At 39.3% G+C, this 24111-nt stretch overlaps 1 protein-coding gene and 1 pseudogene across 1 annotated transcript in view; one reads left to right on the top strand and one right to left on the bottom strand.

Moving 5' to 3' along the window:
• Nucleotides 1-24111, top strand: part of MAP3K13 (mitogen-activated protein kinase kinase kinase 13) — a 175499-nt gene that overhangs the window by 2720 nt on the left and 148668 nt on the right. The gene's annotated exons all lie outside the window — the stretch shown is intronic.
• On the bottom strand, nt 17484-17953 carry LOC136379538 (transmembrane protein 230 pseudogene; annotated as a pseudogene).

Raw genomic sequence — 24111 nt, 5'->3', positions numbered from 1 at the left:
GTTTTCCTGAGTCAAGGTGAATATAGTAAAGATAAAAAATAGAAAGGAGAGGAACATGAACATAAAACTTACATATAGATAACAGAATTGAGGGAGATACATGTATATGTATGTCTGTGCACATAATATGTGATATATATAAAATATGTATATATTATTTCACATATATATAAAAATATTTCTGAAAACAAAACAATTCTAGGAAGATACTCAGTTAATCCCAAGAGAAAAAGAAGTCAGAATTTTAAGGCCTCAGAGCTGGACCTGTCATAGGCTAATTCATGATTGTGAGAGCAGCTTAAAGAATTTTGTATGTTTTAGGATCATTACAGGATTTAATGGGAAGGTAGACAAAACCCTGAGAGTGAGACAGTTTAAATCTAGTGTTATGTTATGGTTAAGGGTATATCTTTTAAGATTCTGTTCTTGGTATTGTTTTGGGGAGAGGAGAAAGAAGGGAGAACTCAAAAATTTATTGCTGTTCACCCAAGTGTCCATCAGTGGACCAGTGGATTAAAAAGCTGTGGTACATATACACAGTGGAATACTACGTGGCCGTGAAGAAGAAGGAAATCTTACCTTTTGTGACAACATGGATGGACCTGGAAACTATTATGCTAAGAGATATAAGCCAGGCAGAGAAAGGAAAATATCATATGACCTCACTCATTTGAGGAATCCAGTGAACAGTGTGAACTGAGTAGTGGAATAGAGACAGAGGTGGGATCAAAGGGACCAGAGAGAAAGCAGACAGAGGGAAAGGGGATGAGAGGATGCGATCAGAGAAGGGAAAAAGAGTGATGAAATTATATAAATATATACATAACACAGCGTTATTGAGAGCAGGAAAGCAAATCCTGGAGGGAAGGGGGAGGGCATTGGAGGAGGGGGCAAGGGGGGGGTCAAGGGGAACGGGGTGGGGGATGTACTCAGTGGGACACTTGAATTTATATAAACACAATAAATTAAAAAAAATTTATTGCTGTTCAATTTGAATTTGAGCTGCATCTACAAGTCTTTACTAGCATTCCAATTGTGTATGACCAAGATGGAGTAACTAGATCTATCAACCTATAAAACATAAATGTACAAAATTTGGTTTCACTGTTAGATATACCTTGAAGGAAAAGAGGATTATGTTAATTATTTTTGTGACTACATGAAACAACAACTATGATGACCTGCGTTGAAGGGGACAGGGACTATTTTGTTCAGAAAATAGAAAACTTTGGAAGAGTTGGAGAAACTCCTTAGGTGGTACATTTGTTCTATTGAGGCCAAAATTAATTCTAAGAGAAGGTATAGAACTAGACAACAATCGAGTAGATGGTGTCAGGAGGCAGTGAACCCCAGGCCATTGAGTTACTTAAGCACAGTTTGAACATCAGGAATGTTGCAGAGGGGATTTCTCACTGTGTGGAAGATTGCACTAGATTAATATGAAATTCCTTTCAAATCTAAGGTTTTTTTATAGTGTTTTTTTTTAATAGTATGAGTATATGTTCTGTTATCTCTGCATTTAAATACTGATAGCTTACTTATCCACCAAGCTCCACTTACCCATAAACAGGAAATTTAAAAATTAACCTGAGCTCCAAAATTATAAGACACAAACTATATGCTTTTCTCAGGTCCTTACTCAGTTTATTTACTTTTTTGTAGACATAGTTCTAATAGGCTTAATTACCTGGTATCTAACTGCACAGTGCATTAGAAGCAGCAGATTGTTAGTGTGCCAAGTGCTCCTATTGGAGGCAGGCACGCTGACAAACAAGGGCAAGGAGAAAGTCAGAAAGCAGACCAACTAATTTTAAAATTATAGTAACCCGGGCTTATTTGATTAAATGAAAACAGCTGTATGGTTAATGGATATTCAAAATGATAAGCTTGACTGAACTTAAATAAGTTATGTTCAGTATGTTCTATTTAAGAAGAATGTGAAATTTTAGAAAGATCTCTTCAGTGTGTTAAATGACAAAAGACGGATATTTGGCCTTTGGAGGGGCTTCATTGTATAGTAGTAGAAAGAGCATGGACTCTAGAGTAGTAGAGTCAGGTTTGAGTCTGGCCTCCAGTATCTACTAAGTGTTCTGTTAATTAAGTTTATTATTCCAAGCTTCAGTCTCATCTGGAAAATAGGAATTTACTGAAGAGTAAAAGATAATATATGTAAAAGGTTTGCCAGTATTAGGTGATAAACAGATAGTAGCTATTATGTTTCATTATTACCATAAAGTACCTTAACTGTTTTAATTGTACAGGTAACCCATGTCTACTTTACAAAAAGTAGTATATAGCTTTATATATACTATATATGGGGGGGGAGAAATAGTAGGATATATATATATATACACACACACACACACCAAAATTATAGAAGGGGTAGAGTCACAGATAATCTTCTACCACTGTTAATATTTTAGTGGCATGTGTTATTTTAAAACTGCTTTGACATTCCTGCAGGGTTTTTTGTTTATTTGTTTGTTTGTTTGTTTGTTTTTTCTGAAGCTGGAAACGGGGAGACAGTCAGACAGACTCCCGAATGCGCCTGACCTGGATCCACCCGGCACACCCACCAGGGGGCAATGCTCTGCCCATCCAGGGCGTTGCTCGGTTGCAACCAGAGCCACTCTAGCACCTGAGGCAGAGGCCATGGAGCCATCCTCAGTGTCTGGGCTAACTTTGCTCCAATGGAGCCTCGGCTGCTGGAGGGGAAGAGAGAGACAGAGAGGAAGGAGAGGGGGAGGGGTGGAGAAGCAGATGGGCGCTTCTCCTGTGTGCCCTGGCCGGGAATTGAACCTGGGACTTCCGCACGCCAGGCCGACACTCTACCACTGAGCCAACCGGCCAGGGCAACATTCCTGCAGTTTTTGACATTCCTGATGGCACTTCTGAGAAGTGGCTGTTGAAACTGAGTCTACATTACTACTCTTGGGAAACTTTAAATTAGTCAGTACATGTTCTAATCAGAATATACAGTGAAAGATTGTGACAGGGCACAATGCTGATTTGCAGAAACCTTAGTTCTGGTACATTTTGTTGTATTAAAACCAGTTTTGTAGAGTATTGGGTGTAGGTTGATGTTCTGGAGCCCGAAGACCTGAGTTTGAATCCTGACTCCATTATTTCCTACCTGGGTAATACCTGAATTTCTTCTCTGTGCCTCAGTTTCTTCATCTGTAAATTGAAGGTAATAGTATCTAATTCATGGTGTTGTTATGAGGACTAAATGAATTTATAGAAAGTGCTTAAAGCAGTGCCTGGCATAAAATATAGACTCAGTAAATATTACTTGCTATTTTTATTATTATTTTCTAAAAGCTTATGGTTTTCTTGAAAAAAAAAGGCAGGTCTATAGGAGCACATAAACTAAAAAGAAGCAAGTCAGACATACCACTAAAGTAGTGGGTAAGATTTATAATATATGTTATTCATTTGAGCCTGCAAAATGGTCTGAATTTTTTCATTCTATGGCCTTGTTACTTTTTTCTTCCTGTTTAAATATTTTCAAACTATAATATTCCTGGTTCATTTTCTTTCTCTACCCCATGAAATTAACTTCATTTTATGCCATGTCTTTCAACAAATATTTTGGCCATGCTTTCAAAAAACAAAAGCCCTTTACGACGATCAGATGTCATGGATAATGATCAAAGAGATTCAGGAAATTATCGTTAAGTCAGTTTATCTTACTACAGTCTGAGATGGTATGGTAAGAATTTTAATTTTTGTTTCGATTTAAAGTGAAGAATATTAAAGAGATAAGCCAATGAACATATGATGTCTGTACACTATATCTTTAAAACTCTTTGTTTCCTTTTTCTTTATTCTTTTTTATTTTCTCTTTTGTTCTTTCAGCATGCTCTCTAGTGATCTATTTAATTACTGGCCAAAGAGTTATAGCTTTTCAGATTCCTTTAAACAAGTTTATTAGACTTGCTAGTAGAAATTTTTTGTTTTGTTTTGTTTTGTTTTAAAGCATCAAGTACAAGGTTTTGAAGATCCCGAGGTCTACCACCATTATGCATTCAAGATTTGAGTTTGAATAACTTCATCAAGACTTAGACCTCTTCAGAAGCCTCAAGTCTCATCTGCATTAAAGTTCTCCATTGAACTCTGTCACAAAAGTAAAAGCCTTAAGGGACTAAAATCCATTAATATTATACATTCCATTTTATATCCTTTTCTCTGGTCTCTCCAATTTCCTTCCCTTTCAGGGTCTTTCATATTGCTTATGTTCCTTTAGACTAGAGCCAGGGAAACCGTGCTTTCCAAATGAATCCAGATCCTGTGGCCGTAGGGTTTCAGTGTTCCAAGAGCATAAACTTGGCATGATAAATTTAAAATCACATCTTTTGCTGTATCCTAAAAAAAACTTGAGTCAGCAATAAGAAAAAGGATGAAGTGGCAAAAATACTTGAGGTCAGCTCATACTCTCAGAGGCTATGTGGTAGAGAAAAGAGCCTCAATCTGAAAGTTAATGGTTCTTACTCCCTCTGCCTCTTCCTAGGTTTGATAACCTGGAAAGTCCCTCGACCGCTGTCAACCTTAACTTCATCTGTAAAGTAAATCTGAAAATATTTTCCCTGCCTACCTCACAGGGTTGAGGATCAGATGAAATAATGTGCCTGGAAAGGACTATTAGATAAAATGTGCGGTACAGACATGGGCCTGTTACATAGTTGTGAGTCATTCCCTCGGTCCTTGATCCCAGGAAGGAAGTGGTTTAAGCACACTGAAAGCTTAAACCACTGGGTACATGGGAACAAGGCTTTGTGATTTTTTTTTTTTTTCAAAGTACATAGAATACTCTTGTAGGCTAATTCTAAGGAGGAAGACTATACATTTCATTCATAAGTTAGCATTGATTATGCTCTAGAGCTGTTATGTGTTGTAATATATTTGTGGTTTGCAATATGTTAAAAGTTGTGACCTGTGGGTTTTTTTTTATTTTTATGAAAGAGCAGAAAATTTCCCAATGCATCCCACCTGGTAAGAGTAAATACTGTTTTAGCTATATATGTGTGTGAATGTGTATGTTTGTATTTGTGTACTTGGTCATTAAATAAAATATGTTTTTCCTATGAGTTGCAGTTGCTGTTATTCTAGGAATATCATTTTAGTACTAACGCTTTTCTCTGCATTTGGATTCCTAGGGAACTGTTTCTTTTTACTTCATACTACTTGTAACAAAAGACTTAACAGTTAATATCAGTTTGACTTTTGGTATAATTAATGAGATTTTTAAAATATGTTTCAGAATACAGAGAAAGCCTATAGATCTTCTGAAATTTTGTTTAACATCTTAATGCCGTTTATTCTGACATCCATACTGTTAATAACGTTAAAGATTGGTTCAACTCATGTTAGTAGAAACATTTTATAAAATGTTTTTTCTTTTAAAATTTTTTTACTTTTATTTTTCTGGCCTGATGGAAAACAAAAGGTTTCTACTTAGCTTAGCATTGTTTGAAGATTTCCCTGGAAGGAAGGGCTATAGAGAATATGGTTCATATGACTAGGAGTCTGATGTTCTCTAGAAGAGAAAATGCCATTTTTTTCTCTGAATAACTAAATTTATTGATAATGATTTAAAATAAATAAGTCTTGGCTCAGTGGTAGAGCGTCGGCCTGGCGTGCAGGAGTCCCAGGTTCGATTCCCGGCCAGGGCACACAGGAGAAGCTCCCATCTGCTTCTCCACCCCTCCCCCTTTTCTTCCTCTCTGTCTCTCTCTTCCCCTCCTGCAGCCAAGGCTCCGTTAGAGCAAAGTTGGCCCAGGCACTGGGATGGCTCTATGGCCTCTGCCTCAGGCACTAGAATGGCTTTGGTTGCAACAGAGCAACGCCCCAGATGGGCAGAGCATCGCCCCCTGATGGGCATGCCGGGTGGATACCAGTCGGGCGCATGCGGGAGTCTGTCTGCCTCCCCATTTCCAACTTCAGAAAAATACAAAAATAATAATAATAATAATAAAATAAATAAGTCACTGACATTAACTTTCTCTAAAAACATATCCACCTTTTTGGTAATAGCATTGGTTAGGAATAGGTGACTTATATTATCTATGAATAACAATAGGGAATGGATTTTTCTTCCAAGGGTTGTATATTCCAATTCATTGGCAAAGAACTGATTCTTTAGTATATTGAACAAATGCACTTAGTGCCCTGAGAGTCTTTATTTACATTTGGATGGAATATTGTAGAAAATATTGATATCCTCTCCTTACAAATTATATAAATGTATATAATCCTAGCAACATGAATGTCAGAAGTTTGAAAATGTGGAATCCAACTGCTTCATTTTTTTCTGAACAGTCATAACCAAATTTCACGCATTGGTAGAAACAAAACAAATCACACAGATTGAGCAAATCGAGGCTCTTTTGTGTATGGTGATTGCAACAGTGGCATAAAGGTTTATGATTATATACAATAAACTTTTTGTCATTCCTCCCCCCAAAGGATCACCTTGATATTTATCTTTTCTCCGTGGAAAAGGTAGACTGCCCACAAAAACAGTCAAGAAAAGTATTTAGGCATCCTTGACCATCTTTGATCTTCAACCCTCATGAGTCTCATCAAATTCTGTCTTTTCAACCTCCTAAATATCTTTCAAACTATCCATCTCTTGTTCTCACATTCACTCCACTTCTACTGCCATCAACTTTGTGTGCACTTCTACAGTAGCTCTTGACTGTGTCCTGGATTCTCCCTTCTCTTTTCTAATCTTACTGTTTTTAGTCTCTTAAAAAATGCAACTCTATAATCTTTTTGGTCTTCTGCTTTAAACTCTTAGTATCTTATTACCCTTAGACTTCAACCCAAAATCTTTAATCATTTTTCTGTGCCTACTTAGCTTCAACCACAATGGCCTTCCAATTCCTTGAAGATGCCATTTTTTTCTTTTTCATGGATTTTTGCAATACTTTCTGCTTGGAATGCTTTTGTCCCTCTTATACTTCTTTACTTAACTCACTCCTACTTACGTTACTGATCTCACCTTAAATATTTTTTTCTTCAAAGGCCTTCCCCCATAGCCCAGACTAGAGTAGACTGTCTTCCCTCATTATTCTTTCTTAAATCACCTAACACAGTTGTAATTATTTGCTTAATCATTTGTTAATATTCTTACCCACAAGACTAAAGCTTCACAAGGACAAGGACTGATTTAATGTGTTTTATTTATCACTGATGCATAGGGCTTAGGGAAATCCTAGTAAATAGTATGAAGTCAATAAACATTTGTGGACTGATTCTTTCCACAGCTATTACCCGTCATTTAAATGTTTCACATACTGTAAAGTCTTCTGGGTTATTTAACTTCTGTTTAGAACCTTTTAATTGCCTCTCATCTCTAGTTATAAGCCAGAGTCCTTACAATGGTGTCCTAGGCCTTACCCGATCTGCCTTCGCTCTCCCCTCTCTCCACTATGCCCTAAGAGCCAGCCCTGCCATCTGGTCACCTAGCTAATCAGAAATACAAAGCTTTCTTGTGCCTCGGGCACTTTTTACTTGCTATTCCTAGACCCTAGAATGCTATTGCCTTAGATATATCTATGTGGTTTAATCTCTCCTTCAGATTCTTCAAGTCATGGTTTGTCCCTTCAATAAAGCCTTCTCTGACCATTTTATTTAAAATTGTAGCCTCACCACCACCCTCTGCCATCCCTATCCCTCTTCCCTGCTTTATTTTTCCCCATGGTATTTACCTCTGACACCATTTACCAATGTTTCGCCTGATACATGGTAGGCACTTAGAATTTATTTATTAAATGAAAGAATTTAACTTGTACTCACAGAGATGCATAATTGTGACAATGAGACCTATTACCTGAATTGTAGGGATTTAATATTTTAAGTGATTTTAAAAGTTGAGTTAATTAAGTTTATTTATATCTTGCTCTGTTCTAAAAAATATTTGATGTGGCTTTTAAAAATACATATAGTACAAAAGGTTGAAGACATATAAAGAGAAAAGTGTAATAGTAACAGTAAATTGAGTAAAGTCTATGTATGGAACATCTTTAGTGGCTAAAGGCAGGTTGTAGATTTGACTCATTATGAAATATTTTTCTGTAGCATAGGTCACAGACATTTGAGTCTTACATAGGAACACAGAAAACCTACTTGATTTAACTATACAATTGTGAAATTGCTCTTCTAGAAAAACTTGCTTTCTCTATTAGGAAATTACCTGTGGTATAAGGTGTACACAGAGATGACAGTCATGGCTACCAGCCTCTGCTTATATTATGTCCAGGACGTTTCTAGGGTTGATCCAAACTTAGTGATTGGATATTTTTGAAAGTCTGCTCTCAAAGATACCAACCAGTGCATTAATTACTCTAGTTTCTCCAACTTTAATCATGAGGTAGTATGAGATTCCGGTGGTTGTAGCTTTCTTCCTTCTGAAGTAGATAATTGGTGACTTAGAAGTAAGTGTTTTGTTTTGCAATATATACTATACATTTGTCAAATCATACTGTTGTACACCTTTAACTAAAACAAGGTTATATTTCAATAAAACTGGTTTTAAAACAATCAACCATGTTGATTAGGGTGGAGGACTGGGATTACAGCAAGTGAATTAGACTTCTAAGTGAAATAAAGTAAATCAGGAAAAGCTAAGAACTATGATTTTACACATAGATGGGATATAAAACTGAAATTCATGGACACAGAAAGAAGTGAAGTGGTTACCAGGAGGAGGGAGAGGGGGAGTAAAGAGACAAATATAAGGTGATAGAAAATGATTTGACTTTGGATGATGGGCACACAACACAATCAACAAACAGTTCAAATGCTATAGAGATGTTCACCTGAAATCTACTCTTATTGATCAGTGTTACCCCGTTAAATTTAATTTCTAAATTAAAAAAATTCCATTTGTCATCTATCAGATTAGCAAACAAATAATAGTTTGGTAATGCCAAGTGTTCACAAGACTGTGGGGAAATAGGCACCCTTGTACACTGTTCCAGGGAGGGCAATTTAGCGATGCCTGTACATTTTGAATGCTTGTTCTCACTGACTCAACAGTTCTACCAGTAGGAGTTTACACAAGGAGTATACTGGCAAAATCATTCCAAAATCATGTACAAGGATGTTTAACATTGTAATAAAAAACTTAGACATAAAAAAGAATCTTTCACTAATATAGTAGCCAAAAATCAGCTACAATGTGTGTGTGTGGGACAGTAAACAGTATATAAGTATATGTCTTTCTTTTCATGGGATATATACTTTTGTAATTTTGTCTTTTCTGGGGTGGGACATTTCAAACAGTCTTAAGAATTGCAAAGACAGCTGCAGGCTGAGATAAAGCAGGGTATGGACTGCAGAACTTTAAACTGCTATACTTCATTAAACAGAACTGGTATTTTGAGGCAAGAAAAGACTATTTAGCTAAGTGGTGTTCTGCTGGCAAAATGTGCTCTTGAGTTTTTCTTTCCTTTCTCTTTTCTATTTTTGAGCTGAATATAAATAGGACTTTTTGAATTCAAATATTCTGTCCGGCCCCATTTTTCAGGGTTGAAAGAGGGGAACGAAACCAACACTAGACTTTTAGAGAAATAATAGAAATATGTATTTTGTTAAAAAATCATTTCTGCTCTACATATTTCAAAGAAGTATGTAGACATAATGAGAACACCACAGAACCATTAAAATGGACAGTTCTCATAAAAGGAAAGTAATTTTACCAGAAGCATTATAAATAATGTACTGATTAAATGGTCATATGGAGTTATAGTAAATTTATAATTATACATGATTTTTAAAAATTTTTTTCTTCTTCCAAGTGAGAGGAGGGGAGCTAGAGAGACAAACTCCCATATGCGCAATGACTGAGATCCACCCAACAACCCCTGTCTGGGGCCGATGCTCTGCCTCATCAGGGGCCATGCTCACAAACCGAGCTATTTTTAGCACCTGAGGTGGAAGCTCGATGGAGTCGTTCTCAGCACCCAGGGCCAACTTTGCCCAAACCATTTGAGCCATGGCTGCAGAAAGGGAGGAGAGAGAAGAGTGAGAGAGAGGGAGAGAGAGAGAAGGGAGAGGGATAGAGAAGCAAATGGTCGCTTCTCCTGTGTGCCCTGACTGGGAATTGAACCTGAGACATCCACATGCCAGGCCAACACTCTACCACTGAGCTGACAAGCCAGGGCCAGTATATATTATTCTAAATAATTTATATATATATATATATATATTTTTTTTTTTCCTGAAGCTAGAAACGGGGAGAGACAGTCAGACAGACTCCCGCATGCACCCGACCAGGATCCACCCGGCACGCCCACCAGGGGGCGACGCTCTGCCCACCAGGGGGCGATGCTCTGCCCCTCCGGGGCGTCGCTCTGCTGTGACCAGAGCCACTCTAGTGCCTGGGGCAGAGGCCAAGGAGCCATCCCCAGCGCCCGGGCCATCTTTGCTCCAATGGAGCCTTGGCTGCGGGAGGGGAAGAGAGAGACAGAGAGGAAGGGGGGGGGAGGGGTGGAGAAGCAGATGGGCGCTTCTCCTGTGTGCCCTGGCCGAGAATCAAACCCGGGACTTCTGCACGCCAGGCCGACGCTCTACCACTGAGCCAACCGGCCAGGGCTATTCTAAATAATTTAAAATGTATTACTTGAATGTACTTTACATATTTACTAGAACATTGGGTTCATTTTTAAAGAAATCAAGCATCTCTTCATTTTGGTGTTTGGTGAGTAACAGTAGAAAACCTGAGAACAGACAGAACTATCTGTGTAAAAATAATGCAAAGGCCATCATATCTTCTAGCATAAGTTGTGTAGAAGCAGAAAGATCTTGTTTTTAGTAAAAGTGTTGAAGTGGCAGAAAGAAAATGTCTCCCAACTTCTTTGTTGACATAAATTTTGCTATAGTGAGGACAAAAGTAATATGTCCAGGCTTTTAACTTACTGTTTCCCAACTGTTATTCAGAATGCTAACACAGCTAAAAGACTTTAACCAAGAGGGTTCTTTAATAAGTTTGGAAAATGTTGCATTCTTTTTTTTGGAAACTTTTAATGCAAATTAGCATTTTTCAAGCTTAGTGTGGCCACAACTCTTTTGCTCATAAAATCTGAATAGCATTTGGAATAGTGTACCAGGAAATGCCATTCTAGATTTAAATATATATTTAAAATATATGTGTACATATATATGTTTAATAATATATTCTGTGACAGTATTTGCTATACTTTAAAACTAAGTAAAGCAATAAAATTTTCAAAATTTTTGTTCAATACTTAGTGAATATAGATGTTAAAATATAAATTATTCTGAAATTGGTACATGTAAACTAAATTGAATGTGTAGTCATTGAATAATTTGTACAGTGTTGATAGTCACTTGTCATTTCGGAAACACTTTCTTTACTTGGTCTCCAGTATGTGACACACTGTGGGCTTACCTCCTACTACTCTCAGTATTACTTCTACCTAGACTCATTTCTCTTGTTGATCTTAGTTAGACTCAAGGCTTTAATAACATCTTTACTTGAAAAATTTTTATTTTTTTTATTTTTTTATTTTTCTGAAGCTGGAAACGGGGAGAGACAGTCAGACAGACTCCCGCATGCGCCCGACCGGGATCCACCTGGCACGCCCACCAGAGGTGATGCTCTGCCCACCAGGGGGCGATGCTCTGCCCCTCCGGGGCGTCGCTCTGCTGCGACCAGAGCCACTCTAGCGCCTGGGGCAGAGGCCAAGGAGCCATCCCCAGCACCCGGGCCATCTTTGCTCCAATGGAGCCTTGGCTGCAGGAGGGGAAGAGAGAGACAGAGAGGAAGGGGGGGGGGGGGTGGAGAAGCAGATGGGCACTTCTCCTGTGTGCACTGGCCAGGAATCGAACCCAGGTCCCCCGCACGCCAGGCCGACGCTCTACCGCTGAGCCAACCGGCCAGGGCCTTTACTTGAAAATTTTAATCTCCAGCTCAGACCCTCCTCTGAACTCCAAAACTTCCAATTTAATATTTCCATTTGTATGACTAATATTCATCTCAAACTTAACATGTTCAAAGTTGAACTCCAAATATTCCCTCTCATCAAACTTCTTTCAGTATTTCCATCTCAGTAGACAATTACATCCTTCATGTTTCTCAACTCTAGAGTTATCCCTGAGTCCTTTCTCTCATATCTACAGTCTGATCCTTTAGAAAGTCTTGTCTCAACGCTAAAAATTTAACCAGAATCTGATCACCTCTCCTGCTCCCCCTCACACTTGCCTCCTATTTTATCTTCTTGCTTTTACCCTTGCCCCTTTCACTTTATTAACACAATTCCAAAGTGATCCAGTTAAGACAATCCATGTCAAGTCACTCTGCTCAAAATTCCAAAAGCTTCCTATCTCAATAATGAAAACCCTTTACCTCTTTGACCTGATCTCCTACTTCAAGATTCTCTTGCTTCAGCCTACTTTCTGGGACTTTGCAGGTGCTGTTTCCAGTTCTTGGAAAGTTCTAAATACCATGTGGCACTTTTCCTTACCTCCTTCAGGATTTGACACAGAAGTCACTTCTTCAGTGAGGTCTAACTCCCAATCCCTCTTTTTTTTCACCACACACTCCTCCTTCTCCTCTTTCTCCTCCTCCTCTTTCTCCTTTTCCTCCTCCTCCTCCTCCTCCTCCTCCTCCTTCTCCTCCTCCTCTTTTTCTTCGTCCTCCTCCTCCCCCCTTCCTCCTCTCCCTCCTCCTCCTCCTTCTCCTCCTCCTCCTCCTTCTTCCTTTCCTTTCCTCCTCTTCCTCCTCCTCCTCCTCTTCCTCTTCCTCTTCTTCATCCACCTCTTTCTCCTCCTCCTTTTTCCAAGTGAAAGGGTAGATAGACAGACTCATGCATGCATCCTTATGGGGAGCCACCTGGCAAACCCTCTTCAGTCTGGTACTGATGCTCACAACTGAGCTATTTTTAGCACCTGAGATGGAGGTTCCACAGAGCCATCCTCAGCGCTCACTTCTGAATCCTTTTTCTTCCTTTCTTTTTCTCCTTAGCACTTCTCACTATGTAATATTCTCTGTTTTCCCTTATGTATCTTATTTCTTTCTTGCAGTACTAGAATTTAAGCTGCATGAGGTCAGAGGGAATTGTTTTGTCTTTTTTGTTTGATTAATCTCTGCTATAATTCCATTCCTAGAACAGGGCCTGGTTCATAGAAGGTATTAACTAAATATTTGTTGAATGAATTAATGAATTACTCATTTATGGAATTAATTAATTGTCTTAATTACCTGAATATAATATTTAGTTTCCTTAATGTGGCAGAATATTAAATAATGATTGGATCTATATAGAAATCAAAGTTTTGAAATAATGGTTAAAATCCCATTTGAGTTGAGAATTTCTCAGACTGTCAGTATATACAGTGTGTCCATAAAGTCATGGTGCACTTTTGACCGGTCACAGGAAACAACAAAAGACCATAGAAATGTGAAATCTGCACCAAATAAAAGGAAAACCCTCCCAGTTTCTGTAGGATGATGTGGCAGCATGTGCGCATGCACAGATGATGACGTAACACCATGTATACAGCGGAGCAGCCCACGGCCATGCCAGTCGAGATGTGGACGGTACAGAGGAAAGTTCAGTGTGTTCTGTGGCTTGCTAAATTCAAATCCGTGACCAAAGTGCAACGTGAATATTGGCGCGTTTATAACGAAGCGCCACCACATAGGAATAACATTACTCGGTGGGATAAGCAGTTGAAGGAAACTGGCAGTTTGGTGTAGAAACCTTGTTCTGGTAGGCCATCAGTCAGTGCCGAGTCTGTAGAGGCTATACGGGATAGCTACCTAAGGAGCCCTAAAAAATCTGTGTTGTGAGCCCACATTGAACTGCACTGAATAGGTATGAAACTGGGGGAGTTTTCCTTTTAGTTGGTGCAGATTTCACATTTCTATGGTCTTTTGTTGCTTTCCTGTGACTGGTCAAAAGTGCACCATAACTTTATGGACACACTGTATTTAGACTCATTAATTCAATTACTGTTCATTAGCACTTGCTATTTTCAGTTATGCTGTCAGTATGCAATTAGAAATAATGTTTCCACAAGTTAGAATTCAGTAAATTGTTCCTAAATGAGTAAGGTAGACATAGTCAATATAGCTGTAGTATTTTTTTCTGAACTTGCCATAGCATATACAAATAGATATGTAGAGAATGGTAGCTAATTTAATTGGAGAAAATAAAAGAGTACATATACTAAATAGAAAAATAACTAAAGAAATTTCACACAAGGGAAGAAAAGAATGACTTCCAAGTTTGTATGAGCTGTAATGCAACTGCTTTTATAACCATGTGGTATTAGTTACAGACATCAAAATATGAGTAGCAAGACTGAAAACCACAATTAGATATCAGTATTAAGAGCGTTATTTTGAAAAACAAAACAAAACACCCCAAATCTAACCCAAGGATCAGAAATTGGCATGGGTCCAATTCAGAGGAACCAGCATTAGTGTATGTATTGCAGATTTGTGTTAAGAATGAAGACAAAAACAAATACCAAGATAATGAAGATTTATGATTCAGTTTGTTCAGAGATTTAAATGATAACTATTGAATATTAAAATGTGGTAACATTTTTTTTTGACAGAGACAGACAGAGTCAGAGAGAGGGACAGATAGGGACAGACAGACAGGAAGGGAGAGAGATGAGAAGCATCAATTCTTTGCGGCATCTTAGTTCTTCATTGATTGCTTTCTCATATGTGCCCTGACTGGGGGTGGGGTGGGGGCTCCAGCAGAGCAAGTGACCCCTTGCTCAAGCGGGCATCCTTGGGCTCAAGCCAGCAACCTTTGGGCTCAAGCCAGTGACCATGGAGTCATGTCTATGATCCCATGCTTAAGCCAGGCACCCTGCATTCAAGCTAGTGAGCCTGTGCTCAAGCTGGATGAGCCTGCACTCAAGCTGGGGACCTCGGGGTTTCGAACCTGGTCCTCTGCATCCCAATTTGATGCTCTATGCACTGTGCCACCACCTGGTCAGGGTGGTAACATTTTTTAGATGTGTAATTTCTGCCAAAATTAATAAACAGCAAATAAATGAAACAACGTGTTTTCTTGAGATGGTTTTAGATTTGTAATTATATGTGTAAATTAAACTCTCAAATCAAAAATGTTCATATTAAATTATGGGAATAGAATTTTGCTTCTGTTTGGGGTGTTATAAATTGCAGGAGAATATTTCTCCTACCCTAACACTGAGAAAAAGGCTGATAATCCACAAAATCAACTTACTGAAACCATTAGAGAGTTGAGGTCACAGGCAATCAGGTGAACTGAAATGCCAAAGAGAGACAAGCCCTTCCTAAGAGAGATAGGACATGGGAATTGTTTTTGCCTTTGGCAGAGCATAGGAGGAAGAGACAGCCACCATTAAAATAGATAAGAAGAGGCCCTGGCTGGTTGGCTCAGTGGTAGAGCATCAGCCTGGCGTGCAGGAGTCCCGGGTTCGATTCCTGGCCAGGGCATACAGGAGAAGCGCCCATCTGCTTCTCCACCCTTCCCCCTCTCCTTCCTGTCTCTCTCTTCCCCTCCCGCAGCCAAGGCTCCATTGGAGCAAAGTTTGCCTGGGCGCTGAGGATGGCTCTGTGGCCTCTGCCTCAGGTGCTAGAATGGCTCTGATTGCGGCAGAGCGACGCCCCAAATGGGCAGAGCATTGCCCCCTGGTGGGCAGAGCGTCGCCCCCTGGTGGGCAGAGCATCGCCCCCTGGTGGGCGTGCCGGGTGGATCCCGGTCGGGGTCATGCGGGAGTCTGTCTGCCTGCCTCCCCGTTTCCAACATCAGAAAAATACAAAAAAAAAAAAAAGATAAGACGAAAGCAACTAAAATTTAATGAATACTTAAATTCTAAGTATGGGCTAGAGTAACAGTTTAAAATAACCAGGAACCCAAGATGCCAGGGGAGACTGCATTCATTTTAAACTCTTTTCTGTGGACTCCTTGTATTAGTTTCTTAGGACTGCCATGACATAAGTATCCTAAACGAGAATGACTTAAACACCAGAAATTTATTCTTTCACAGTCCTGGATCCTAGAAGTCCAAAATCAAAGAGCTGGTAAGTCATGCTCTCTTTCTGAGAGATCTACAGAAGAATCTGCTCCGTGCTTTTCTTTTAGCTTCTGCTGTTCACTGGCAATCCTTGACTTGGCAAGGATGCTTTGTGACAGTTTAACTCAAATCTCTGCTTCCATCTTCACATTGCTGTCTTCCTTATACATATCTGTGTCTCCTCTCTCTCTCTCTCTCTCTCTCTCTCTCTCTCTCTCCCCAATCCCTCCCTTCCTCTCCTATCTTGACCATTTTTTTAGTATACAGTACAGTAGTATTAATTACGTACACATTGTGCAATGGAACTCCGGAACTTTCCATGTTACAAAACAAACTCTATGCCCATTGAACTTTTTCCCTTTCCTCAGCCCCTAGCAACCATCATTCTACTTTATGTTTCTAGAGTGACTACTCTAGATACCTCGTGTAAGTGGACTCGTGCAATATTTGTCTTTTTGTGACGGGTTTATTTCACTAGTGTAGTGTTCTCAGGATTCATCCATGTTGCAGCATATGGCAGGATTTCCTTCTTTTTAAAGGCTGTATAATTGTCCATTTTATGTATATAGCACATTTTCTTTATCAGTTCATCCACTGATGGACATTTAGCAACATTTAGGTTGCTTTTCCATCATGGCTAATGTGAATAATGTTGCAATGAACATGGAAGTACACATACCTCTTATTCTTTAGGATATACACCCAGAAGTGGAATTGCTGGATCATCTGGTAGTTCCACACTTAATTTTTTGAAAAACTGTCCTACTGTTTTCTAGAACAGCTGCACCATTTTACATAGTGCACAGGGTTTTGTTTTCTCATATCCTTACCAATACTTGTTATTTTCTGATTTTTTTTGATAGTATACATCCTAACAGATGTGAGATAGTATCTCATTGTGGTTCTGATTTGCATTTCATTGCGAGTTAGTGAATTTGAGGATCTTTTAATATGCTTTTTGGCCATTTGTATATCTTTTTTGGAGAAATGTCTTTTCAAATCTTTTGCTCATTTAAAACCAGATTATTAGTTTGTTGTTGTTGAGTTGTAGAACTTTTTTTATATATTCTGGACATTAACCCCTTATCATATATATGGTTTGCAAATATTTTTGCCCATTCTGTGGTTTCTTTTTACTTTGTTGATTGTTTTTTTTGGCACACAGAAGTTTTCAGGCTCAGTGCAGTCACATTTGTCTGTGTTTGCCTCTGTTGCCTGTGTTTTTTGTGTCATATTCAATAAATCACTGCCAAATTAAATGTCGTGACTTTTCACCTATTTTTTTCCAGGAGTTTTATAGTTTATGATCTTATATTATTTAATGCAGTGGTCCCCAACCCCCGGGCCATGGACCGGTACTGGTCCGTGAGCCATTTGGTACCGATCCGCAGAGAAAGAATAAATAACTTACATTATTTCTGTTTTATTTATATTTAAGTCTGAACGATGGGCTGAGGTGGGTGCTTGTCGTCAAAGTCTGGAATGTCATCCTCGGAGTAACCATGATAGCCTTTGGATGTATAGTAGTCAATGCGCAGGTGGTAAAATCCTGGCAGGAACACCAAAATGCCAATGATCAGGATGGGAATGGCCCGGTCTGCTCCCCCTTTGCTGATATAACCCACCAGCAGGAGGGAGCCTATGATAATGAGACAGGCGCCAATCAAAAACAGCACTGTAGCAAGTGCGATGGCCTTATACGGGATCTCAGGAGGACTTTTCTTAAACTGAAGGTCAATGTAGCCATCATCTGTGCTGGAGAGCCTTAAGAATTTCACCTTACTACTGGGGATTCCAGTAGTCAGGTTGGTACGAGGTGGCATCATAACACACTGATACGACTACAATCGGAGCGCCGTGCCCGGCAGACCGCGCGCCGAAGCTCACTCCCCGTTGGAAAGAGATGCTCCCTGACTTTCCTTTTTTTTTTTTTCTTCCCCTGACTTTCTTTAGTTGTGTCTTTTTGTAGCACTTTGAGCATCTTTAGGGTTTTGTTGTTGTTGTTTTTTATCTTTAGTGAGAGAGAGAGAGAGAGAGAGAGAGACAGACAGACAGACAGGCAGGCAGGAAGAGAGATGAGAAGCATCAACTCTCAGTTTTGGCTCCTTAGTTGTTCATTGATGGCTTCTTATACATGCCTTAACCTGGAGGGCTCCAGCTGAACCAGTGACCACTGCTCAAGACAGCGACTTTGAGCCTAGTCCCGTGAACTAGGGCTTCAAGCCAGTGAACTTGGGGCTCAAGCCAGAGACCATGAGTTCATGCCTATGATCCACGCTCAAGCTGGCCACCCCACGCTCAAGCTGAATGAGCCCGTGCTCAAGCTGGTGACCTTGGGATTTTGAACCTGGGTCCTCACATCCCAGGTCGACACTATCCACTTTGCCACCACCTGGTTAGGCACTTTGAGCATCTTTAAGAATTATTTTGCATTTTTTTTGTCAGGTAATTTATAGACCTCCATTTGTTTACAGTCAATTTTAGAGGTTCATTTAGTTTCTTTGTTTGGGTCATGTTGATATGCCTTGTTATTTTTTGCTGGGATTAGTGCATTTGAAAAAACAGCCATCTCTCCCAGTTCTATAGACTGGTTTCATATAAAGAAATACCTTCATCAGACAGCCCTGCTATAGATTCTGGGGGCCTCTCAAACCTTTCTGTAGGGATGCATCATCCCTGGGCTTGGAATGTGCCTTCCCTAAGAGACATTCACCTGTTTTCTGGAGTTTGTAATCTCTTGCTCCATCTGGTGTTCGTCTTTGGTATTGCATGTTTTCTGGTGCTGCAGCTAGCTTCTGTGCTCTAGGAATCCAAAGTATGCCAATGACCTCAGCTCTCCCAGTCAGGTGAGAGAAACCAGTCTTTCAGGCTGCCTTCCCAAAAGCTGGCACATTACACAGACATTCTCTTCTCTTTCCCTCCTAATGGAGAAGTTGCAAGTTGGGTGTTTACTTGGATCAGGATGAACTGTGCCAGCTTGGAGGAAGGGCTATAACAGATCAAATGAAATGGCTTTAGTACCCATGTCAATGAGGCTATTTAGGCTTTGAGTTTTCCTGGGGTACTACAATTTCTTAACTGCTTTCTGGAAGCCACATAAATGGTTTTTAGATCATATACTGTTGTTAAGTTAACGTCTCTGGGGAATTAGATCTAGGACTTTCTATTCTGCCATCTTGCTGACCTCATCTCAACATGGTTACATCTGCAAAGACCCTGTTTCCAAATAAGTCACATTCACAGATACCAGAGGTTAGGACTTCAACTTACCTTTTAGGGGAACACAATTGCACTAACAGTAGCTTCCACTGGTTCTCGTAAAAATGGGGGCAAGACAGAAGATTGGAGAGAACAATGTTTTAGAACTCATAGTTACAAACTCTGCCACTTTACTAGTCATTTTCTCATATGAAGCAAAAATATTTTTTATTTGTAAAACTTAAGTTTAATATTTTTAATATTCTGTTCAAATTAGAACATAATTTCTATATTTAAAGAGCATACCCTTTAGTGTAGGATATACATAGAAGATAGCACTTGTTTTTTGATAATGGATGTGGTTACTATGGAGACAAAGAGTAGGAAGTGATCCTGACCAGACAGAGCATCAACCTTGTATGCTGAAGTCCCAGGTTTGAAATCCTGAGGCCGCTTGGGTGAAGGCTCAACGGCTTGAGTGCGGGGTAGCAGGCTTGAGTGTATAATCATCAACATGATCCTATGGTCACTGGCTTGAACCTAAAGGTCGCTGACTTGAAGCTCAAGGTCACTGGCTTGAACTCAAAGTCACTGGCTTGAGCAAGGGGTCACTAGCTCAGCTGGTTCCCCCCAGTCAAGGCACATATGAGAAACAATCAATGAACAACTGAAGTGCCACAACTACGGGTAGATGCTTCTCATCTTTCTCCCTTCCTGTTTCTCTTTTTCTCTCTCTTAAAACCCCCCAAAAAGAATAGGAAGTTATTAACTGGAGAAATGGGGTCAGCTGGAGATATTGCTCTATTTTTTTTTTTGAGGGTCGAACAGTTTTAAATTTTTACAGACATGACCATCAGGAATACAAAAACATTACTCATTCCTAAGTGTCTAGCTTACAAAATGTTCACTTGTATTTAGGGCAGAACAAAAATTCTGCCAGTTCAAGATAAATTGGTACTTTTGAATGTAAAGTCAGTCCGTTTCAGACTATGTCCTTGCCTTCCTCTCCTTGGGGTGAGCTAAGGTACTAGGTGTCTTATGTAAGGTTCTGACCAGGGGAAGAGTGTCTGGTGTGAGACCAGTCTTGGACCTCATTAACTTGCAGTTGAGGGCCGCTTGTCCCCCTGGCACAGACTTCCTTCCTTCACAGTGGGGTCCACATCAGGGCACTCTGAAGCAAAACTCTTCATACTCAGGGGGAAGAACAGAAGACCTTTGTGTTTTCAGGGTCCAGGCAAAGGTCCACTGGAGGTAGGGTAAAAGCAAACACTTTCTGCGCGGGGAAGGTGTGGGAACATCGCCACCGGCAGCTGCTGCTCCCCGGTGTTCTGTGTGGGATATGGGGTGCTGGAGAGTTTTTTGCAATGTTTTCTCACAGATACAAGGCAGGGTTTCACTGCCACAGGGTTGGGGTGGGGTACAGAAAACCCATTCCCGAGGCCTCGGTGCATAAGGACTGCCTAAGATTGAGGCTGGACCAAGAGAACCAAGATAGTTATCACTGAGTAACAGACATTAACACTTTGCCACTTGGGGAAGGTTAAGGATACAGAGAAGGAACCTCTTCTGTGACTACTGAGAGAAGAGGGTGGAGGAATGGGAGCCTGCAGTAAATCCCTTAAGTATCTTATACTCCACACTAAGCACAAAGTAGCAGCTGCCCACTGCTAGAGGAGGGTACACTGAAGGAAACTACAGCAACAATAAAGCAATAAATCAGCTGAACTACTGAATAGATAATGTCTCTGGAGTTTCAGTTACCTGGCTGCAGAATAGAAGAGTAAATATGCCTGTTTTCAATTGTAGCTATTCTTTTTCACAATTTGTGTTGTCATTCTACAGACAATGTCTGGCATTCAATCAAAAATTACAAAATATGTGAAAAAACAACCCATTTTCAAGAGATAAAGCAATCGATAGATGTAGACGTAGAAACGACTCATTACTATCAGACAGGGACTTTAATTATGATTAATATGTTGAAAAATCTAGTAGAAGTGGAATCTGAGTCCATAATTAATCCCCGTTCCATTAACATAACTACCTTAAAACCTAGATGATATAAAGCATTTTTGGTTTTGCTTTATTTTGGAGTTTTTAAAATTTTTATTTTCATTGAAAGGAAGTTAATTCAGATTTACTTATGAGAAACCTGTCCTTCCCAATATAAGGTGATTATGAAACTAACCCCAAACCACTGAAAATCACAGTCATAATCAACAGTGGGAATAATATAGAATAGAAACAAAATATTTCCTCAATCTAGGCCACGCCTCTAGTTTTACCCTTGACATTTCTTTCCCTCATTTTCAGAAGGTGAAAGTACAGTAAGTGTTGCCCTGGAATTAGAGCTCAGTCATCTATCTTGCTCTCAAAAGCTGTTTCAGGACAGGAAAAAATTAAACATTTCACAATCTGAGTTCCCGCAGAATGATACTAGTGTTTCCAAAGCTGAGATGAGGGATAAGTGACGATATGGAAAAAGAGAAGAGTGTCAGGGAAAGTTCAGCACAGGGAAGACACTTTTCCATATTTTTCTTTAAAACTATCTACACTATTTTATACCAGTGGCTAGAGTCTCTGTGAAACAACAGGGAACCTCGTGGTCCTGAGGACCTTTAGGGCCTGGGCTGCCAAGAAAATAAGTAGACAGGTCTCGGGCTGAGCAAACACATGGAATCACAAGGCCAAGGTTCTTAAAGAAAAAAAGGTGGGGGGAGGAAGCAAAGAGTACTACTCTCTGGAGTAGGGATGTTCCTAAGAAACTCTTTCTAAAATAGGAGAAAATTAAGGTACCAATCATATCAAAGTACCACTGGTTGGAGCTCAGTTGAGACATATAATTTTGAGACATAGTTTAGTTCAAAGCACCCTTTGACCGAACTCCTAGGAAGTTGTCTTTAAGTTCCATCAAAACAGCCTGGCTTTCTTCTAGGAAGTTGAGTGTAGCTTTCTTTCACTCACCACCGTGAATGTCAGAGCAGAAAATAGCTAGAACAGAGAAACATGAAGGAACACAAAAATGAATGAAGAGGAATGGCACTGACAGCACAGTGGCAGGTGCTGACTCCCTCATTCTTCAACAGGAATGACCAGGTACTTGAAAAGCTATGCCATTTTATTTTCACTACTTTTTCTTCTCACATCTCTCTCTCTTTTGTACTTCAGTTTGGATAATTTCTACTGACCTATTTTCATGTTCACATATTCATTCTTCAACTGTGTCCAGTCTGTTGATAAGCCTGTCAAAGAAGTTCTGCACCTTGGATATATTTTATTTCAGTATGTCCATTTGACTCTTTTTACAGTTTATATTTCTCTACTAAAACTCCTCATCTGTTTATGTATATGCCCTACCTTTTCTACTTTCACCTTCTGAAAATGAGGGAAAGAAGTGTCAAGGGTAAAACTAGAAGCGTGGCCTAGATTGAGGAAATTTTTTGTTTCTATTCTATATTATTCCCACTGTTGATTATGACTGTGATTTTCAGTGGTTTGGGGTTAGTTTCATAATCACCTTACATTGGGAAGGACAGGTTTCTCATAAGTAAATCTGAATTAACTTCCTCTCAATGAAAATAAAGACTTTAAAAACTCCAAAACAAAGCAAAACCAAAAATGCTTTATATCATCTAGGTTTTAAGGTAGTTATGTTAATGGAACAGGGATTAATTATGGACTCAGATTCCACTTCAGCATGATATATTCAGTGTTTGACATTTTTAACAGTGTCCTGTCTTTGATAACCTGAAGCTGTATTAAGGGTGAATTTCTTGAATTGGGTAAATATGTGAAGTTTTTCTGTGTATAATTGATCCTATGGATACATAATGTCACACATATTTAAATTTGAACTTTTCTTAAATAGCCTAAGGGAAGGAAAAGCTGTTCATTTTGTATAAAGTTTATTGATTCATTGTGATATCCAAGTTCAAGGTGCAGAGACTGATACCACTTGGCATACCGTTCTAATGTATCATGTGAAAGTGGGTTCTGTGTGAAACACCCAGACAGGTGCTCCAGCACTGACGGGGAATTCCAACAAGGTCACTCACCCATTAAAACTTGAAAGAAAATTTTTTTTAAAAAAAAGGAAAAAATTGCCTTTGTGTAAACATTAACTATCTGCTTTTTAGTGGGTTTTTTTTTTAAATATTAAAGGGAGAGCTCAAACTAGATTTCTTTTCTGGTTCAAAAAGGCAAATTTAATTAATTTGGAGGTTAAGTTTATATCATTGTGGTCTATTATATCTCTCTGCATTGGCAAAATATCTAATGCTTAGAGATATGGCTTTCACAGTCTAGCCCTTAAAATACAAGGAGACAAGAGTACAGGCATGAATTCCTTAAAAAGAGATCATTGTGTTTTTCTTGGTAGTTATATCAGTTGAAACAGACCCAGATCTCACTCTTGAAGCTTTATAAACCTGCCCTTAAATGACATCGACAAACAGCAGGCATTTGACGAAGCAAACATTGCTGGATATACATGATGAATTAAACTATTGTCATACTGTAAATGTCTTTTGTGTGGTCTAAATACACAATGAAATGCTGACTGTTTAGGCAAAAGCGAGAGGAGTTATTTTTCCATAGGGTGGCAGTTTATTTAGTCCTGAGTCTTTAAATCCATATTTTATTTAATGTTAAAATTCACATATATGGTGCCTCATAAAATAATAGCATATTGAATTTAGTTTTAATTTTATTTACTGTATAACTTCTAATCTTTGCTTGTTGTGGTTGTGTATGAGTTGGTAGGCCTTTGTGAAAGGCTCCGTGTCTGACCTGCAGGGGCTGTGCGACCTGGTACCCTGTCCCTCCGAGTTCATGTAACTCGTGCTGCTGCAGAGATGGCAGATG

The sequence above is a fragment of the Saccopteryx leptura genome, chromosome 8 (genome assembly GCF_036850995.1).
Source record: "Saccopteryx leptura isolate mSacLep1 chromosome 8, mSacLep1_pri_phased_curated, whole genome shotgun sequence".
Taxonomy (NCBI): Eukaryota; Metazoa; Chordata; class Mammalia; order Chiroptera; family Emballonuridae; genus Saccopteryx; species Saccopteryx leptura.
Note: the sequence above shows the minus strand (reverse complement) of the source record. Positions and strands in the feature narration are given on the sequence as shown.